This window comes from Apium graveolens, unplaced genomic scaffold (assembly GCF_009905375.1).
Source record: "Apium graveolens cultivar Ventura unplaced genomic scaffold, ASM990537v1 ctg7942, whole genome shotgun sequence".
Lineage (NCBI taxonomy): Eukaryota > Viridiplantae > Streptophyta > Magnoliopsida > Apiales > Apiaceae > Apium > Apium graveolens.
The window spans coordinates 25,882-47,460 of NW_027420760.1; the positions used below are offsets into that span (position 1 = coordinate 25,882).

The 21,579-nt window shown below is 35.5% G+C and overlaps 1 pseudogene; it reads right to left on the reverse strand.

Annotated features, from left to right (window-relative positions):
• Positions 1 to 8,207: 8,207 nt before the first annotated feature.
• LOC141704531 (aquaporin NIP1-1-like) lies at positions 8,208 to 11,767 on the reverse strand (annotated as a pseudogene).
• Positions 11,768 to 21,579: the final 9,812 nt, after the last annotated feature.

Below are 21,579 nucleotides of genomic sequence, written 5' to 3' on the forward strand. Positions count from 1 at the left end.
GAAGAGAAGCACTTCTTGAAAAAATTCCAGCAACTTTGTGGCTCTTTAGCTTGAAGAAAATGGGTTAGGGTGGGGGTTTATTTATAGGAGAAGTTGGGTGGATTGAATGGTTGAGATTTGAGAAGGAATGAATGGTGGATGGAGTGTATCACATGGATTGATGACATGGCAAGTAGGTTGTGATTCTTTGCAAGTGGGAAGGAAGAACAAGCTAGTATTCATTTAAATATCAGCTGATATATATATATATATATATATATATATATATTAAATATATATTTTCCTTTTCTTTTAATCATTCTTTAATTACTTTAATTAAGGATTAAGCACCATTAATTATGACCATACCAAAAAATCTTAAATAAATATCATAAAAAATATGATAATTACCTAAATATTATAAAATGATGTCCTGCAAATTTTGATAAATTTTAGTCAATGGTAACTAGGTCAAACGTGGTCAACTGTGGGACCAACTGCCTCGATTTTTGTGCCCAGACAAAAATTCTCTGAATGCTACAAAATTTTTACCATACTTATAAAATACCATTTAAATGATCCATACTAAATTTCAAGTAATTCTAGCATGTGGAAGTATTTTATCTAAAAATGAAACTGTTCTGCCAGCCTTTCTTCCGAATAAAAATATCGTTGGTCTTGAAATAAAGGAGATGGATCTTTTGACCAAAATTTTGACTTGTATAAATACTTAAAATATATTTTCTAATATATAAAATATATTTGGATGATAGGAAATGTGTTTGAGTATTTTTGAATAATTTTCTCCGTGAAATGCTGATTTTACGAAACGAGAAAAAATTACTGTAAGTATTTATAAATGAGTTGCAGAACTGGATATTAATATTCCAACCTTGAATATTAATAATCTTTGAATTTATGTAGAGATATATTTTGGAGTGAAGAGTTAAATATTTTTGATATAGCACGGGACCTCTAAAGAATATTTCTGCAATATTCCTTATTCGAGCTTGTTGCTATATTCCTGTTGCAACACAGATCTAAGAAATATCATATCTTGATGTTTCTTTTTTGATCATATTGCCTTAGATATATATTCCATAAAGATACAGTTTTGATATTTTGCAATAATGGAATATCTCTTTTATCTGTTTAAAAGACATGATTTTGCTAGTTTGACTTTTTGACTCTGATTTGGATCAATTAAATTCATGTCCTAATGGAGAGGATCTACGTGTTCTTAATTTTATGTCTAATCGTACAAATACACCAAAATAAATAATATATCGAAAATATCCTTTCAGCTGCAATGCGAAATTTAGTAGAACATCAAATGGATGTGAAAACAGCTTTCCTAAATGGAGATATAGATGAGGAAATCTATATGAAACAACCTGAAGGATTCGTTGTCCCTGGTCAAGAAAGGAAAGTCTATAGATTAGTGAAGTCACTGTATGGCTTAAAACAAGCGCCTATGAAATGGCATGAGAAATTTGATGAGGTCGTGCTGGCCAACAGCTTCAAGATCAATGAATGTGATAGTTGTGCATATTACAAAGATAATGAAAGTAGTTATATCAAGGACAATGACAATAGTTATGTCATGATGATATTGTATGTAGACGATCTACTTATTATCGGAAGCAATGATAAAGTGATCAAATCTACAAAAGACATGCTAAAGGCAAAATTTGACATGAAAGACATGGGACTAGCAAATGTGATTCTAAAAATCCAAATTTCTAGAACATCAGAAGGACTCGCATTGAGTCAACCTCATTATGTTGACAAAATCCTTGAGAAGTTTCTTAAAGTTGACTTTGAGAAAGCTAGGACACATGTGGATATGACTTTACATTATCCAAGAACAAAGGTGTTGCGGTTTCCCAGTTGGAATACTCGAGGATAATTGGAAGTCTGATGTACTTAATCAGTTGTACAAGATCAGACATTCCATACTCAATCAGCAAGTTGAGTAGGTTTACGAGTTATCTGGGAACTGATCACTGGAAAGCGATCATAAGGATACTGAGGTACTTGAGAGAAACTCGAGACTATGGACTGCAATATGGCAGATATCCAGCAGTATTAGAGGGATATACTGACGCGAATTGGATATCTAGTAAGAAGGCTCTAAAGTCTACGAGTGACTATGTGTTTACACTAGCTGGCACGACAATCTCATGGAAATCCTCAAAGAAAACTGTGATAAGTCATTCCACGATGGAAGCTGAGTTCGTGGCACTAGATAAATGTGCCTAAGTGGGTGAATATCTACGCCAATTTTAAAGGATATTCCAAGATGGCCAAAGCTTGTGACTACAATAGGGATACACTGTGACAGTCAATCCGCTATTGGTAGAGCACAGAGCACGATGTATAATGGAAAGTCTCATCATATACGATGACGACATAGTTTCCATTAGATAATTGATCTCAACCGGAATTATCACTATTGAGTATATATCGTCAAAGGATAATATCGCGGATCCGCTAACCAAAGGGTTATCAAGAGAAGTGGTTGAGAAATCATCGAGAGGGATAAACCTTAAGCCTGTTGCTTAACGGCGTCATGGTGGACACCCAACCAATGCTGACTGGAGATTCCAATAACTTGGTTCAATGGGCCAACTAAATCATGATGCCCAAATCATTTTGGGGGAAACCCATGGCCTGTTCCTATGATGAGGAAACAGTGAGACCCGTATGGTACGAGGTTAGTCCTTTGAGCTTTTAATGATCTTTTGGCGAATACATGGAGTTCAGGAGTGAACGCTGAGTAAATGCGGGTTACTTTACTAAGATAAAGATCACTTATATGGGAGAGAAGTGGGGCCGCTTCAAAGGAGAACTGAACGAGTCAGAAAGGATATAGTGATAAGTATATCATCATTTACACAAACGGTCGAACAGTTCAAGGACAAGCACTTCTACTGTCTACCAGTAAAGTCGGTATGCTTATTCGAGCGAAGGTTCAAGGAGCATATCTACCTATCGTATGTTATATCTGATCAAGAAACTATCACCAAGTCAAACTCCGCGTCTGTCTATTTGGTGTGTGCTACTGAAATGTCAATCTCATCCATGTGGGGGATTGTTGGAAAATGTGGGTTGTAGTCCCACATTGTCAAGTCAATTTGATCCATAGTTTGAGTGGACGAATGTCACGTACGCACGACAAGTGACATTTGGAATGTGTTCTCCCCCAGGAGAGCTTTCTGAGGCACTTTGAATCACTCAAAATGACTGAGAGATGGATGAGATATGATCATCCAAAGTTAGGGCCCGTTTGGGGTTCCTTAAAAAAATGTAACTTATAACTTAAAGTTAAAAAGTGCAATATAAGTGATATGAACATAGTAAATTATAAGTTAGTTAAGTGTTTGGATAATTTTATGTATAAGTTACTTATAAGTTACTAATGTGTTTGGTAATCATAACTTATAAGTCATAATTTTTTAAAAATAAATAAATTAATATAATAATTTAATATAAGATATATAATTAATGAAAAAAATAAACTATAAATATTGAAATTCAAATTACTAAAAATGATAGAGTAATGCTATGTAACCCAAAATTTAAATTGTAAAATTACGTCGCATGACATGTGTCAAGATTTAACAATTGGGCGCGTATGAATGCACGCGGAGTCACATAATATTACGATGAAAATTACCATTTATAAAGTATTTGGGAAAAAATGTAACAATATTTGGGGTTTTTAGTATTTCCCAAAATAAAAAAAATTATAAAATATTAACTTATATGTGCGGCAATATCATTCCGTTTTGCATAACATAACATTGATAAGGGGCATAAATTAGAATAATACTAAAACTTCTTCAAATTCAATTTAAATAAAATGGAACTTTTAATCATAAATTTTGGAATAAAGAAAAATAGTTTAATCAATGCAATAGTAGGGTGAAGAAGAAAATAAAGGAGGAAATCGACGCTAACGGGAAAATGAGAAGTGGAATTTTAGCACTTCCCTACTTTCGAATAATGGTCATATAAGTGTTAAAATGTCACGATAAACGAAGTTCCCAAACTGTCGCATGAAATACAGAATGAGATTTTCAGCATATAAGTTACAAAAACGGAACGCCAAACATGCACTTAGTCTCTTAGTTGTGGAAATTTGTGTAGGAATAATGAAAGTCCCACATTGATTTTGCTAAGGAGAATGCCTAACTGTATATAAAAACACTTATGTAGTGTTCAAATGTGTTACTTATGTATTGTTTCAACACCTACGTGCGCGCGGGGGGTGCAAATCTTGGGCTTTCGAGGGGCAATCCGAGGCTTGCGAAGCCTTCAAGGTTGCCCGCGTGTGCGACGTGCGGACACGAATGTAGCAGAAAATTGGCCCGAATAATTACGGACGGACTAGTTTTGCTAATTTAATTTCCACTGGGTTTTGGGCTCTTAAATTCTTAATTCGTTTTAATAAGAATATTATAATTGATTTGGCATAATAATAATAATCTAATTCAATTACGGATTTGATATTAATTAACGCGGTTTATTTAATTACGTGTGAAGTAGCTCACACGTTTCCCTCGAGCCTATATATTATCATATCAGGTTTAGGGTTTATTCATTTATTCGAAATATACCACACAGCCGCCTCCTAAACAAAAATCATACTCTCTTCTGGTGATAGTTCTTGCTCGTTCTTGTTCGCCGAAGGCGCTGTTCGTGCAGCAACGCTGTTTTCTCATTTTATCCTGGGAGGCTAACGACTCGCACATACGGTGAGGGCCGTAATAGTTATAAGGAGACAGTTATACGTTGGACTTGAGAACTTCTCCTTTTATATCCTTTTTGTTCTTTCTGTTATTCGTATATTTTGTATGTATTAATCGCAGATTGTGGATCACATTTAGAACCACTCGTTACTTAACGGTTTTCTCAATAAAAATGTAATATTTTAATTAAATAAAAAAATAAGTGTAGAATTATTTTTTTATTATAAATATAGTAATAGATAAACCAAGAGAAGAAGAGAAAGAGAGAAGATGAGAGAATATATTATTTCCAAGTAAGTTTACAAGTTCCACTTATATGGTTATTTATAGGTGTAGGATATACAAGATACATGAATCGATGCCTCAACTAGATGGTCTCATGTTTGTCTTCTCTCAACTCATAATGATACTTTTGCAAATTACTTGCCCAAATAATCAAATTACGAGCTCAATTCCTAGATCATTGCATTAAGTCAATTCATTTAGATAATGTCGGAGAATTCACATTTGTAACTTTTTTCGACTATTGCATGTCTATAGGAATCTCAGTTGAACACCCACTTCCTCATGTACATACACAAAATGGGTTAGCCGAGTCCATTATCAAAGACTCCAACTTACTGCAAGACCATTGTTGTTGAAACAAAATTACCTACATCTATTTGGGGTCACGCAATACTTCATGCTGCTAATATTATTAGGATTAGACCAACTTCCTACAACCAACATTCTCCGCTACAACTGGTACTTGGTCAAGTTCCTAATATTTCTCACTTCAAAATTTTCGGAAGTGCTGTATATGTATCGATTGCTCCACCACAAAGATCGAAGATGGGAGCTCAAAGAAGAGTAGGTATCTACATTGGTTTTGATTCCACATCAATAATTAAATATCTGGAGCCTCTAACCGGAGACTTATATACCGCAAGATATGCAGATTGTCATTTTGACAAGTCTATGTTTCCTCCCTTATTGGGAGATAAACAATTAAATAAAGTTAATCCTGACATAACATGGAATGCTTCAGGATTATATTTTCTAGATCACGTACCGGTCAATGCGAACTTGAAGTTAAACAATTATTTATATGCAAAATATCGTAATCCAAATGTCTGACGCATTTAACGATTCTAGAAATATAACTAAATCTCATATACCTGCAGTAAATACTCCAGCTAGAATAGATATACCAATTCAAAAATCAGATACAAAAGAATGGTTATAGAATCAAAGCCACGCCTGAAGCGTGGTAGACCGGTCAGTGTAAAAGATGTTGCACCACGAAAAAGAAAAATAAAGAAAATTGCCCCGGAAGTGGCACATGCTCCAGAAGAAGCAAATACCCCTGAAGTGGTATATATCCTGAAGAGATTTCCAGTCCCTGAAGATACGGGATTAAACAATCATGAAATTTCAATAAATTATGTGCATGATATGAAATTATGGGATCGAAGTAAGCCATAATCGATGATGTATTTGTGTATTCTACAGCATTGAATGTAGACATAAATTCTGATCCTAACCACAAAGTGTGGATGAATGTCGTCGAAGAAAAGACTGGCCAAAATGGAAAGACGCAATCCAAACAGAATTAAATTTATTGCGTAAAAGAGAAGTATTTCGACCTGTTGTCCAAACACCAATTGGTGTGAACCCTGTTGGGAATAAATGGGTATTAATAAGAAAATGAAATGAAAACAATGAAATTATGAGATATAAAGCCTGACTTGTAGCACAGGGATTTTCTCAAAGGCCTGACATTGATTATCAAGAGACATACTCGTTGGTGATGGATGGAATTACTTTTCGTTTTATACTAGGTATGGCATCTAAAGAAAAATTGGAAACACGTCTTATGGACGTCGTTACTGCATACCTGTATGGTTCACTTGATAGTGAAATTTTTATGAAATCCCAGAAGGGTTAAAAATGGATGAGTTCAAGAAACCTCGTCATATATACTCCATTAAACTTCAACGATCATTGTATGGACTGAAACAATCTAGTCGTATGTGGTATAACAGACTACGTCGTTATTTAAAAAAGATGGGTATATTAATAACCAAATTTCTCCATGTGTTTTTATCAAAAAATCACAATCTGGTTTTGTAATTATTGCTGTATATGTGGATGATTTAAATCTTATAGGAATAGCTACGGAGGTTAATGATGCTGTCATATACCTAAAGACAGAGTTTGAAATGAAAGATTTTGGAAGGACAAATATTGTCTTGGGATACAAGTCGAGCACTGTCAACGAGGAATTTTCCTCCACCAATCCACATTATACAGAAAAGGTTTTTTTGAACAGATTTTGACATGGATAAATCTTATCCATTGACTACTCCAATGGTGGTTAGATCTTTAGAGCCTGATAAAGATCCATTTCGACCACGAGAAGATGATGAAGAGGTTTTTGGTCCTGAAATTCCATATCTATGTGTAATTGGTGCACTTATGTATCTTGCAACATAGCAAGGCCAGATATTGCTTTTGCTGTGAACTTATTGGCTAGATTAGCTCTGCTTCGATGGACAGATATTGGAATGGGATCACAACATATATTCATTATCTTCGTGGAACAATTGATGTTGGGTTATATTCTTGAAAAACTCAACATCTCAGTTGATCTGGATATGCAGACGTTGAATATTTATCAGATCCTCATTTTGGCAAATCACAAACTGGATATTGTATTTTACATGTTGCGGTGCAGCCATTTCCTGAAAATCCACGACAACAAACTACATGGCAACCTCAACAAAATGCACTCGGACACTTATTGCAATTCCTAAAGGCAAGTAGGAATGTGTTGATTGCGGTCTATCATCAAGCATATTCAAGAATCATGTGGATTACCGGACATCACACAGAAGTCCTACTGTCAGTTTGAGGACAACACTGCGTGCATTGATCAACTTAAGGAAGGATATATCAAAGGAGACAGGACGAAACACATTTCACCAAAATTCTTTTACACTCACGAACTTCAAAAGAATGGAGAAATTGATATACAACAAATTGCGATCATGTGACAACCTTGCGGATTTATTCACGAAATCATTACCGAATTCAACATTTGGGAAGTTACGACATAACATTGGAATGCGACGATTCAAAAATTTTTTAAAACAAAACTTCGGAGAATGATTAGTTTTTTCCAAGGGGAGATTGTACTTTTTTTCCTTCGGCCAAAGTTTTTATCCCACTGGGGTTTTTCTTTGACAAGATTTTTAACGAGGCAAATTTATGATCCTACTATCATGACAATCAGAGGGGAGTGTTATAAGTTGATTGTCATGTAGTCAAAAGTTAAATAGTAATGCTAGATTCATAGGAGTAGATATTTCACATTGGCATTTAATGAACATGGTTGCTTGTATTGGCTATAAATAACCTCATTTGTTAAAAATGAAAATGTACCAAGCAGCTTCTTTTTTCTCCCTAATCACTCTCTTTATCTATCTTTCTGCTCTATTTAATTTTACAGAGGTTCGATATGAACAATATTATAGCTAGTTTTTGCATCACTGTTAATATTGAGCACAAAAATAGTAGATGAATTATTTTCCTGGGCGAAATTCTAGTAAGAAAGGAGGCATTTTTGGTAATTTCACGAAGTGGCTTGTTGTGTGAATCTCATAATATTGTAAATCCAGGCACCAGATATTGCCCCAGCTATTGGGACCCAACAGATATATCCAAATCCCGTCGTATCGGCCTCGTCACCAAAACTGGGCCCAAACTTCTTGCTGGATTCATTAGATGCCCCTGTTATTGGTCTGTCAAACAACCCATTTCACAAATGAGCCATCATAAAAACGACTCCAAGAAAAGTTTCAGAGAATCAGAAACAGAAAAAAAAAAGGTTTAGGATAGATACTTCAACCATAGGGTACCCCTTTCATAAATCTTAAAATAAATAAATTATGCATTTAAAACTTAAACTAAATTAAATGATTATAAGTGATAAATTGATGAATGCTTTATAAGTTATATAAGTGTTTAGATAATTTTACTTATAATTCAATTTTTTTACTTAAATCGACTAAAAAAATAATATTTTAAATATAATATCTTAATTCTTATATTTAAAGTTAGATTAATATTAAAAAATATTTTTAAAACTAAAATTAATAAAAAAAACGAAAAATTAAAAATAGTTGAGAAAAGTACGTCGTTACTAACATTCAACTTAATATCTTATAAATTATAAATTCAACTTATAAATTGAGTCGACAAACGTTCGGTCGATAAGTTGTTGCGGACTTATAAGTTATTCAGTCGACTTATCATATTTGTCAAACAGTATATTACGATGATACTACTTTTTCACCTATTTCTTGAAGTCCTATAATGATCCATTGAAGTTTTTATTGTTTATTAGAAATGTAAAAAGTTGAATAATAAATCAAAAAAATATAAGAAACAATAAGATTAGAGCGAGGTATTGATTATATTTGAAATAAAAATTGGGGAGGAGAAAAATAATGTTGTACATTATACGTACCCTGCAATAATCACATTAAGTAACCACAATAGCTCCAATTGCAAGCCCTGCAAGTTCGCCAATCTTGCATTAACGTTTAACAAAAATCAAGGCCTTAAAATTCAGATATCGGATCTATTCCGTACGTCTCCAAAAAATCTAGGACTCGGTTAATTTTCCGTATATCTGAGAGGTCCATCACGGGTGTTGGTTCTAAATATCACTTTGGGGGTTAAAAATAACCATAAATGTCACTTCAAAACGGTACACTGTGTACCGTTTATGCCAAACACCTAAAACGGAACTTCGTGTGACGTTTGGCATTTTGAATTTTTTTTATGCGTGTAAAACGGTAGATACATGTTCTGTTTTTGGTACCAAAACGCTATATGATGTACCGTTTTGAGCCAAAACGCTACTTCAACCACCGTTTTGCACATTATAAAAAAATTAAAAAAAAATATTAAAGTACCAAACGGCACACTAAGTACCGTTTTACATTAAAAATACAAAACGGAAGACGAAGTATCGTTATGAAATAACATTTTGGGCCATTATTTTCAAAAGTGACATTTTGGACCATTTAGCACTCAAAAGCGACATTTTGGTCCATTATTCCTCAATCACTCTACTAACACTTTATTTACTCGAACTCTTGATCTCCGCAAGGAAAAAAGAATTCAACTACTAGATTTTTTTCGGCTAGAGTGTTGATAGAAATTAGGGTCCCATGCATTTGTTCGATGCTTATTGCTTAAAATAAAATTATCAAGGCATAGTTGAGAATTTTTTTTTGTTATACTATTAATCTATTCAAGTTGCAAATTTCCTTCAATAATACACGCCATTGACATAGACGACAGCGATTTAAAACTGAATGAAGCCAATCATCATGAAAAAACAATTCCCTAAACGTGACAAAGTATATAGAAGGCGGATTTAAAAAATCTGTTCAACTCGAATGAGTATTAGGAATTCGGATATCATTTTAACCAGGTTAATTAACAAGGTGAAGAAAGAAGACTTACAGCTCTGTTATCGGTGGCCACACCAGATATAACAAACATCAGGAAGAATGTGATTATAAACTCCAACACCAAAGACTGCAGGTTTGTCCCTGTCGGAAATGTTCCCGGAGATATGTCTTTAGTACCCTGAAAAATTAACCTGATCGTTTCGCTGGCTAACGTTGCCCCTATAATTTGTGCTGCAACATAAGCTGGTACCTAACATTATAAAAAATTTAAGATCGTGCTAGCAAATGTTGTACAAAATTTAGCTCAAAGCATGCTCTTAGATGAGTGTAGGTACTGTTAGGCTATTATATTTCATCGTTTGTGGCGTGATGTCTGTTTTTAAATGTGAGAGGCTATCTTAAGGCGTGCTCTTAGATGAGTCTAGGTTGTGTTCGTAAATGTATCAAAATTTAGTCATAAAAAATATTTAAACTTGCTAAAATCATCATAAAAATGAATATATAAAGTTAATAGAAACCAAAATTTAGGTCATTAACGGGTTAACACAGGAGATAGTTAGTTACATGTTTCCACGGAAATCTCTTGACAGAGGCGAATGCAATGGTGACAGCAGGGTTAATATGAGCACCAGAAATGTGTCCAATTGAGTAAATCATCACCATTACAGCCAGTCCCCATACCATAGCAACTCCCGGCAATGTAACCACTTTGTCCTTGACAAATTAACCGTCACCGCGCAATCTCCCGCAAATATTAGAAAATATGTGCCCAACATCTCTGCAATTAGCTGCATGTAAATATTTCAGTAATTCATTGACTAGTATATTCATGACAAGGTTAATAATAGATTCAATCATACTTATCGAAGTATGTAATGTAATTCATAAACTCGATACAGTGTTGCTGTGTTAGAGTTGCTTAATATTTCTGCAAATAGCTCTGTGTTGTGGTTTCCCTGTTTATAGTTCTCATTATTAGTTTACAAAATTAAAGATGATACAATGAGTTTAAGATCTTGTTTATGGGACAATATTCCGAATGGTGCCGATTGATAGTTACTAATAAATTTCATGCTACCAAAACTGTCCCTTCACTTAAAACTTCATTTTTGGGATTGTAAAGAAGAGTTCCATTTTCGCATTCAAGACTTCTATATAAGCAGCTCATGATACAAATCTGAGCAACTCTCTGAACTATAACGTTCCGAGAAAAAAGACAAGGAAACTTCTTTGCCAACATAGGGTTTCATACAGTGATCGTCGTGTCTTAGTTTTTCTTAAAGATGTCAAGGATTGGAGAGGGGTTGGTGCTGTGGTCGAGATCTGGGTTTCTCATAAAGATGTCAGGATTGGACTGCCTGGCATGTGCCTGCTATCTATATATAAAAAAAAACTCTTTTGATTTTATTTCCAGGTAAGGGAAATTAAAAACCTAAGTCTCTAGCTACTTAACAAAACAGAGAAACCGGAAAGAAACTTAACTTAATTATTGCAATCGTAGCCAAACACTTATAGATTGTAGTATTTGTTATTATTTGTTACCCTACTTACCTTTTGTATAAAAGAAAGAGTTTACAAACAGCCGTCACTGAGTGGTCACGGATGGGTTCATGCATATATCCTCAAGTACAGATGGAGAGGCAATATCTCCATCGTTCCCGTTCCTGTCTGTCATCTCCGAGCATATCTGCACTATATGTAACTGTCTTTGAAATTATAGATTTATAGAGACAGATCTTGTTCCAGCACCAACTCCACAGGGAATATTACTGAATACCAAGCCACCAAATAAGACTTGCTGCAAAAGACAAGCAGACTTTTCACATAATAATATTATCAAGTCATCTGTTTATTTATAGCAGATGGCGTATGGTATTAGTGCAAAGTGGTAATATGCGGAAGCAAATGACATGTAAAATGTGTTGTAGTTGGATTATATATGTTTTTCAGATCTTCGGTCGGTTACTGATAATCTCTAATAAGTTAGAAGTACTATTTCTGGTTTGTTAAATTCTTCTAACTTATCACTTGAACAGATTTATCAGTTGAAATTATAACAAGTAGGCATCTTTTATACAATTATTCAAACAGTCTTTGATTGGTCGAACTTAATATGGTAAACTAATATTAATCCAAGAAGTAACTTGTAATTACATCAAGTTTCTAGTTTGATTGTAGTAACTGAAGTAACTATAGTTTATCAATTATCATCCTTACTCTGGAAGTCAAGATCGGTGTCGTGTCTATGAGGATGAGCTTGCTTATCTGAGACTGAAATAAAGACCTGGAAAATGGGTTTGTGTGAGAATTGGCAAACTGCTGGCTAGAACCAACATGAGTGACGTTCTACCAATGCCCTTTTTATAAACTTGGTCACACATCAAAGTGAAAATACATGGTTCTGTGCTTCATACGACTGTGAAATACTGGATATTTTACATAGATATGTTAGATCCTACATTTTCTACAGCATATTCCGTGGAATTGAGCATAGTGGTAGCTGGAGCTCTTGAAGCAGATTAGTACACCATTTTTTTGCTCAGCGGAAACAGTTCTGTAGTCTGCTTCAGTGGATGAGCGTGCCACTGTTCGTTGCTTGCGAAAAGACCAACTAATCTGAGTGCCATCCGATAATAGGCAACATAGCTGGATGTAAAGTTTCTGTCCATAACAAAGTTGAGGCCGTAGGTCTAGAGATAATGTACAAGCCACACATGCTGGGGGCTTTGAGGTAACCAAGAGACGCTAGTTTATTCACCAAGGTGAGTGCATGAATTGGACTAGTTTATTCACTGAAAATGCAAGGGCAGGCCCGCCTGGTGACTGCAGATATTGCAAATGCAACTTGCAGTACATAAATTTTACATGTAAAATAAGCTGTAACGGATAACTATTCCATATACAGTTTTTCCCCAAAGTTGTTTTTGCAGAAATTATAAGATCATGTGGAGCTTACTCTACGAACTTAAGATTTTATTGTTGGAAAATCTGCTGGTAGTAGTACCACATTGTCAAGTCAATTTGAGACATAGTATGAGGTGGACGAATGTCGCGTGCGGGCGACTAAGAGAGCTTTATGAGGCACTTTGAATCACTCAAAATGACTAAGAGATGGATGCGATATGATCATTCAAAGTTAGTCTCTTAGCTGTGGAAATTTGTGTAGAATAATGAAAGTCCACATTGAATGTGCAAAGGAGAATGCATAGCTTTAAATAGTAAAACACTTATGTAGTGTTCAAATGTGTTACTTATGTATTGCTCCAACACCTACTTGCCCGCAGGGGTGCAAATCTTGGGCTTTCGAGGGCCAATCAGAGGCTTGCGAAGCCCTCGAGGTTACCCGCGTGTGCGCGTGCGGACACGAATGTAGCTGAAAAATTGGCCCGAATAATTACGGATGGACTGGTTTTGCTAAATTTAATTTACACTGGGATTGGGCTCTTAAATTCTTAATTCGTTTTTTATTACGAATTATTATAATTGATTTGGCATAATAATAATCTGATTCAATTGTGGATTTGATTATTAATTACCGCGGTTTATTTACTTACACGTGAAGTACCTCACACATTTTCCCTCAAGCCCATATATTATCATATCAGGTTTAGGGTTTATTCATTAATTCGAAATATACCACACAGTCGCCTCCTAAACAAAAACCATACTCTATTCTGGTGATAGTTTCTTGCTCCGTTCTTGTTCGCCGAAGGCGCTGTTCGTGCAGCAACGTCGTTTTCTCGTTTTATCCTGGGAGGCTAACGACTCGCACATACAGTGAGGGCCGTAATAGCTTTAATGAGACAGTTATACCCTGGACTCGAGAACTTCTCCATTTATATCATTTTTGTTCTTTCTGTTATTCGTATGTTTTGTATGTATTAATCGCAGATTGTGAATCACAATCTTAAAGCTATTAGTATTTAATATATGTGACTAATACATCTGTTTCTACCTGTTTTGTAGAGTAACAGATCTATGAACGATAACACTGTGAACAATACGATGAATATGACGGCTGATCCCAACGCACAGATCACTGGATCTGATGGGGTTCACCAGCAGGCGACTAACCCTAACGCATGAATGTTGCTACTGAGAAGGCAAACATGGTGGAGCATGTTGAAAGCTCCAAGCAAAAGAAGGCCACTTCTGGTAAAAGGGAAAAACTGGCACCCAATGGAGGGATTTCGAAATCGAAATTCCAAGGGAAGTGCTACAACTGTGATACAGTGGGTCATAGGTCTTCTGATTGCAAGAGGCCCAAAAAGGCCAACAAGAAGAAAGAAGCAAACATGGTCGATCACATGTCCAAGGAGATGGGTGATATAGACCTCTGTGCTACGGTCTCTGAAGTGAACCTAGTCGGCTCCAATCCGCGTGAGTGGTGGATTAATACTGGTGCTATTAGGCATGTTTGCTCAGACAAGGCGATTTTCTCTAGCCTTAAGGCTTCCGATGCTGGTGAGAAGCTTTGCATGGGGAATTCAGCGACTTCTACTGTTGAAGGTGAAGGCACGATGATTCTAAAGATGAACTCTGGGAAGAATCTGACTTTGAAGAATGTACTGTATGTGCCTGATATTCGCAAAAACCTTGTGTCTGGTTCTTTGTTGAATAATCATGGCTTTCATTTTGTAATTGAGTCAGATAAAGTTGTTTTATCTAAGAGTGGTATGTTTGTAGGCAAGGGCTATGTAACTGATGGGCTATTTAAGCTCAATGTTATGTCCATTAAGGACGATAATGAAATGAAGAATTCTTCTGCTTACTTGCTTGAGTCTCCTAATTTATGGCATGCTAGATTAGAACATGTTAATTATGACACTTTACGAAGGTTAAGTGTAAAATAATACATACCAAAATTAACAATTGATACAAAATATAAGTGTCAGACTTGTGTTGAGGCAAAATTAACGAGATCGTCATTTAAACGTGTGGAAAGAAACACCAAAGTGCTAGACCTAATACATAGCGATATATGTGATTTAAAATTCGCTCCAACTAGAGGAGGAAACAAGTATTTTATTACATTCATAGATGACTGTACAAAATACTGCTATGTATATTTGCTGAAAAGCAAAGACGAAGCTATAGATAAATTTAAAATCTATAAGGAAGAAGTTAAGACACGACAAACTGAGAAAATCAAAACGATACGAAATGATCGTGGAGGTGAATATGTTGAACCCTTTGGGGAATTCTGTTCACAACATGGTATAATCCATGAGGTCACTGTACCATACTCCCCTCAGCCAAATGGAGTGGCTGAGAGGAAGAATCGCACTCTCAAAAAAATGATGAATGCAATGTTGCTAAGCCCTGGACTTCCGCAGTCGATGTGTGGGGGAAGCCATTTTAAGCGTGAATAATATTTTAAATATACTATGCGCAAGAATAAGGATGTAAGTCCTTATGAAATGTGGAAGAAAAAGAAACCAAGTTACCAACACCTGAAAGTGTGGGGGTGCCTGGAAAAGGTATTGGTCCCTACACCTAAGAAGGTGAAGATTGGTCCAAAGACTGTGGATTGTATCTTTATCGGATATCCACCACATAGAACTGCATATCGATTTCTCGTATATGATTCTAAGATTCCTGACATTCAGAAGAATATGATTATAAAATCTAGGAATGCCTCATTTTTTAGACGACATTTCCTTGCAATCCAGGAAAAGAACCTCCTACAACGTCTAAATGAGCTCATAAGTCTATAGATAACAATAATGAGAGTGAAGAAAGTGAGGATGAAAATGTGGGGGTAGTGAGAAAGAGCAAAAGACAACGTACGGAGAAATCTTATGGGTCTGACTTTATGACATATTGCTCGAGGAAGGTGACCCGAAATCCTATGAGGAAGCGGTTACCTCACCCGATGGCCCCATGGTGAAAGAGGCCATTAAAAATAAAGTTGATTCAATTCTGCAGAATCATACTTGGGAATTAGTTGATTTTCCAAACGGTTGTAAACTGTTAGGCAACAAGTGGGTTTTCAAGAAGAAGTTAAAAACTGATGGTACTATCGATAAGTACAAGGCAAGACTTGTAATTAAAGGATACAAGCAACATAAAGGTCTGGACTACTTTGACACTATTCTCCAGTAATGAGAATAATGTCTATAAGGATGATGTTGTTATCGCTGATGTAAGGTCCCGTATGAGGGCTATTTTAAGCTTAAAGGGGGGGGTTGAATAGCTTAATTACCAATTTAAAAATTGTTGTGGCTTTTTAAAAATATTTTATCCCTTTTTAAAACTTTACCGAGTGTTATGCAGTTTATATGTGCGGAAGATAAAGTGCAAGGAAATAAAATACCACACGGTGATTTTATCCTGGTTCGCGATGGCGCAACCTCTAATAGATTCGCTCACCCCTACTCCAGTCCCCGAGCTCCTCCCGGACTCGGGATTTTCCCTTATAATAAACTCGCTCCTTTAGTAGGCGGAGAAGCCTTACACCCTTTACAAGTATTTATCTTGGTGCGTAACACAAGGGTCACCACCTCAAAATAAATGTAATACCTACACAACTTATCTTAGACAATAACTCCCCGCTATTTCTTCAAAATTGTTGTAGAGCATTTGTGTGGACTTGGCTTCCTTAGCTTTTGTCGGTCTTGGATCTTAGTGATCCGGTCTTGGGTCTTTCCTCTTCTTCACGGTGCGAAGACTACTAACTCCCCGTGAGTACGTCTAGGACTTGGGTCTTAGAACGAGAATCACCTCACGTCACTTCACCTCACTACAAAACTAATAAGACAATTCATAAAACAAACCAAGTATTGAAAAGATGGTTTGAACTAGTATTTTACTGTACTACCCCACAAGTAGTATAATATTCCAATAAGAATATTAAAACTAAATAACAATACTTGACTTAAGAATAATACAAGATGGTCAAGTATATTTACAATTACTCCTTTATAGTTTTGATAAAGTTGTGGAATAATATGAGAAGTCCCTTTTTATGTTAAGCACTTATGGCTTATGACTTCTTTAGTATTCTTCTTCTTTCGATTATGTATTTATAAATGAAGAATACTTTAGTTACAATCTCGGAATTGTAACTTATCATCTACGCTCGTAGGCTTAAGGATTTTAGTATACTTATATTTTGACACTTATGTGGTCAAAGTATACTTTTAACTTCAAGTACTTGTATAAGTTTTATGATTTTTAGCCAAGATCCAAATAATAGAAGTGCAAGTAATTGGTGTAAGATCGTGCTTTTGAAGTTTAGACGAATAATTACGAGTAGTTTATTATATACGAATAATAACCCCACAAACACTGAAAGATGTTAGAAGGGGATTATACGATATGTCTCGTAATTGTTTATATACACGATATGTGTTAGCCAAGATCCAATTAAAGAGCGTGAAAATAATTGGCTAACTCGTGGATTTGATTCGTCTTTAAATAACGGATGATACGAAGTAGTTTATATTAGACAAGCTATAATCCCCCGGAACACTAAAGATGTTAAAAGGGATTACACTTTTACTTCGTAATATTTTATATGTACATTATAGTTAGACAAGATCCAATTAAAGAGCGTTAAGTAATTGTCTAACTCGTACGTTCCGTTTTAAGATTTGACAAATTACGAAATGTTTATATGAGACAAGTAATAATCCCCCGGAGAGCACTAAAGATTCTAGAAGGGATTACACTTAAACTTCGTAATTATTTTATGAGCACGAATGAGTGTTAGCCAAGATCCAATCCAAAGTGCAAGAAATAAGGGCTAACTCGTACATGTGTCAAATATAATCTCCCCTTGGAGATAAAGTATTTTCTTTTTAGATCTTCTCGTTGGAATGATTTTTATGAAGTTCAAGTACTTATTCGAATTCCGAGTCGAATCTAAGTCTCCCCGAACTTTTAAAGAGAACTTGTATTAGAGCTTAAGATGAAGTGGAGAAGTTAAGTACAAAGCTTAAATACAAAGAACTAATAAGAAGCTAAAACTAACCACTTTTGAAAAACGGTCGGAAAAGTTCGCCGGGAAAAAATTCGCCGGAGGTTCCGCCAGATTTTGGCACTTTGGTCGAACTTGGGCAGCCCTTCGGGAGGTCGGAAAGTGGTAGAGGTAGTGGATGAAGAGAAGCACTTCTTTGAAAAAATTCCAGCAACTTTGGCTCTTTAGCTTGAAGAAATGGGTTAGGGTGGGGGTTTATTTATAGGAGAAGTTGGGGGATTGAATGGTTGAGATTTGAAGGAATGATGGTGGATGGAGGGTATCACATGGATTGATGACATGGCAAGTAGGTTGTGATTCTTTTGCAAGTGGGAAGGAAGAACAAGCTAGTATTCATTTAAATATCAGCTGATATATATATATATATAATATATATATATAAATATATATTTTCCTTTTCTTTTAATCATTCTTTAATTACTTTAATTAAGGATTAAGCACCATTAATTATGACCACCAAAAATCTTAAATAAATATCATAAAAAATATGATAATTACCTAAATATTATAAAATGATGTCCTGCAAATTTTGATAAATTTTAGTCAATGGTAACTAGGTCAAACGTGGTCAACTGTGGGACCAACTGCCTCGATTTTGTGCCCAGACAAAAATTCTCTGAATGCTACAAAATTTTTACCATACTTATAAAATACCATTTAAATGATCCATACTAAATTTCAAGTAATTCTAGCATGTGGAAGTATTTTATCTAAAAATGAAACTGTTCTGTCAGCCTTTCTTCCGAATAAAAATATCGTTGGTCTTGAAATAAAGGAGATGGATCTTTTGACCAAAATTTTGACTTGTATAAATACTTAAAATATATTTTCTAATATATAAAATATATTTGGATGATAGGAAATGTGTTTGAGTATTTTTGAATAATTTTCTCCGTGAAATGCTGATTTTACGAAACGAGAAAAATTACTGTAAGTATTATAAATGAGTTGCAGAACTGGATAATATTCCAACCTTGAATATTAATAATCTTTGAATTATGTAGAGATATATTTGGAGTGAAGAGTTAAATATTTTTGATATAGCACGGGACCTCTAAAGATATTTCTGCAATATTCCTTATTCGAGCTTGTTGCTATATTCCTGTTGCAACACAGATCTAAGAAATATCATATCTTGATGTTTCTTTTTTGATCATATTGCCTTAGATATATATTCCATAAAGATACAGTTTTGATATTTTGCAATAATGGAATATCTCTTTTATCTGTTTAAAAGACATGATTTTGCTAGTTTGACTTTTTGACTCTGATTTGGATCAATTAAATTCATGTCCTAATGGAGAGGATCTACGTGTTCTTAATTTTATGTCTAATCGTACAAATACACCAAAATAAATAATATATCGAAAATATCCTTTCAGCTGCAATGCGAAATTAGTAGAACATCAAATGGATGTGAAAACAGCTTTCCTAAATGGAGATATAGATGAGGAAATCTATATGAAACAACCTGAAGGATTCGTTGTCCCTGGTCAAGAAAGGAAAGTCTATAGATTAGTGAAGTCACTGTATGGCTTAAAACAAGCGCCTATGAAATGGCATGAGAAATTTGATGAGGTCGTGCTGGCCAACAGCTTCAAGATCAATGAATGTGATAGTTGTGCATATTACAAAGATAATGAAAGTAGTTATATCAAGGACAATGACAATAGTTATGTCATGATGATATTGTATGTAGACGATCTACTTATTATCGGAAGCAATGATAAAGTGATCAAATCTACAAAAGACATGCTAAAGGCAAATTTGACATGAAAGACATGGGACTAGCAAATGTGATTCTAAAAATCCAAATTTCTAGAACATCAGAAGGACTCGCATTGAGTCAACCTCATTATGTTGACAAAATCCTTGAGAAGTTTCTTAAAGTTGACTTTGAGAAAGCTAGGACACATGTGGATATGACTTTACATTTATCCAAGAACAAAGGTGTTGCGGTTTCCCAGTTGGAATACTCGAGGATAATTGGAAGTCTGATGTACTTAATCAGTTGTACAAGATCAGACATTCCATACTCAATCAGCAAGTTGAGTAGGTTTACGAGTTATCTGGGAACTGATCACTGGAAAGCGATCATAAGGATACTGAGGTACTTGAGAGAAACTCGAGACTATGGACTGCATATGGCAGATATCCAGCAGTATTAGAGGGATATACTGACGCGAATTGGATATCTAGTAAGAAGGCTCTAAAGTCTACGAGTGCTATGTGTTTACACTAGCTGGCGACAATCTCATGGAAATCCTCAAAGAAAACTGTGATAAGTCATTCCACGATGGAAGCTGAGTTCGTGGCACTAGATAAATGTGCCTAAGTGGGTGAATATCTACGCCAATTTTTAAAGGATATTCCAAGATGGCCAAAGCTTGTGACTACAATAGGGATACACTGTGACAGTCAATCCGCTATTGGTAGAGCACAGAGCACGATGTATAATGGAAAGTCTCATCATATACGATGACGACATAGTTCATTAGATAATTGATCTCAACCGGAATTATCACTATTGAGTATATATCGTCAAAGGATAATATCGCGGATCCGCTAACCAAAGGGTTATCAAGAGAAGTGGTTGAGAAATCATCGAGAGGGATAAACCTTAAGCCTGTTGCTTAACGGCGTCATGGTGGACACCCAACCAATGCTGACTGGAGATTCCAATAACTTGGTTCAATGGGCCAACTAAATCATGATGCCCAAATCATTTTGGGGGAAACCCATGGCCTGTTCCTATGATGAGGAAACAGTGAGACCCGTATGGTACGAGGTTAGTCCTTTGAGCTTTTAATGATCTTTTGGCGAATACATGGAGTTCAGGAGTGAACGCTGAGTAAATGCGGGTTACTTTATAAGATAAAGATCACTTATATGGGAGAGAAGTGGGGCCGCTTCAAAGGAGAACTGAACGAGTCAGAAAGGATATAGTGATAAGTATATCATCGTTTACACAAACGTCGAACAGTTCAAGGACAAGCACTTCTACTGTCTACCAGTAAAGTCGGTATGCTTATTCGAGCGAAGGTTCAAGGAGCATTATCTACCTATCGTATGTTATATCTGATCAAGAAACTATCACCAAGTCAAACTCCGCGTCTGTCTATTTGGTGTGTGCTACTGAAATGTCAATCTCATCCATGTGGGGGATTGTTGGAAAATGTGGGTTGTAGTCCCACATTGTCAAGTCAATTTGATCCATAGTTTGAGTGGACGAATGTCACGTACGCACGACAAGTGACATTTGGAATGTGTTCTCCCCCAGGAGAGCTTTCTGAGGCACTTTGAATCACTCAAAATGACTGAGAGATGGATGAGATATGATCATCCAAAGTTAGGGCCCGTTTGGGGTTCCTTAAAAAATGTAACTTATAACTTAAAGTTA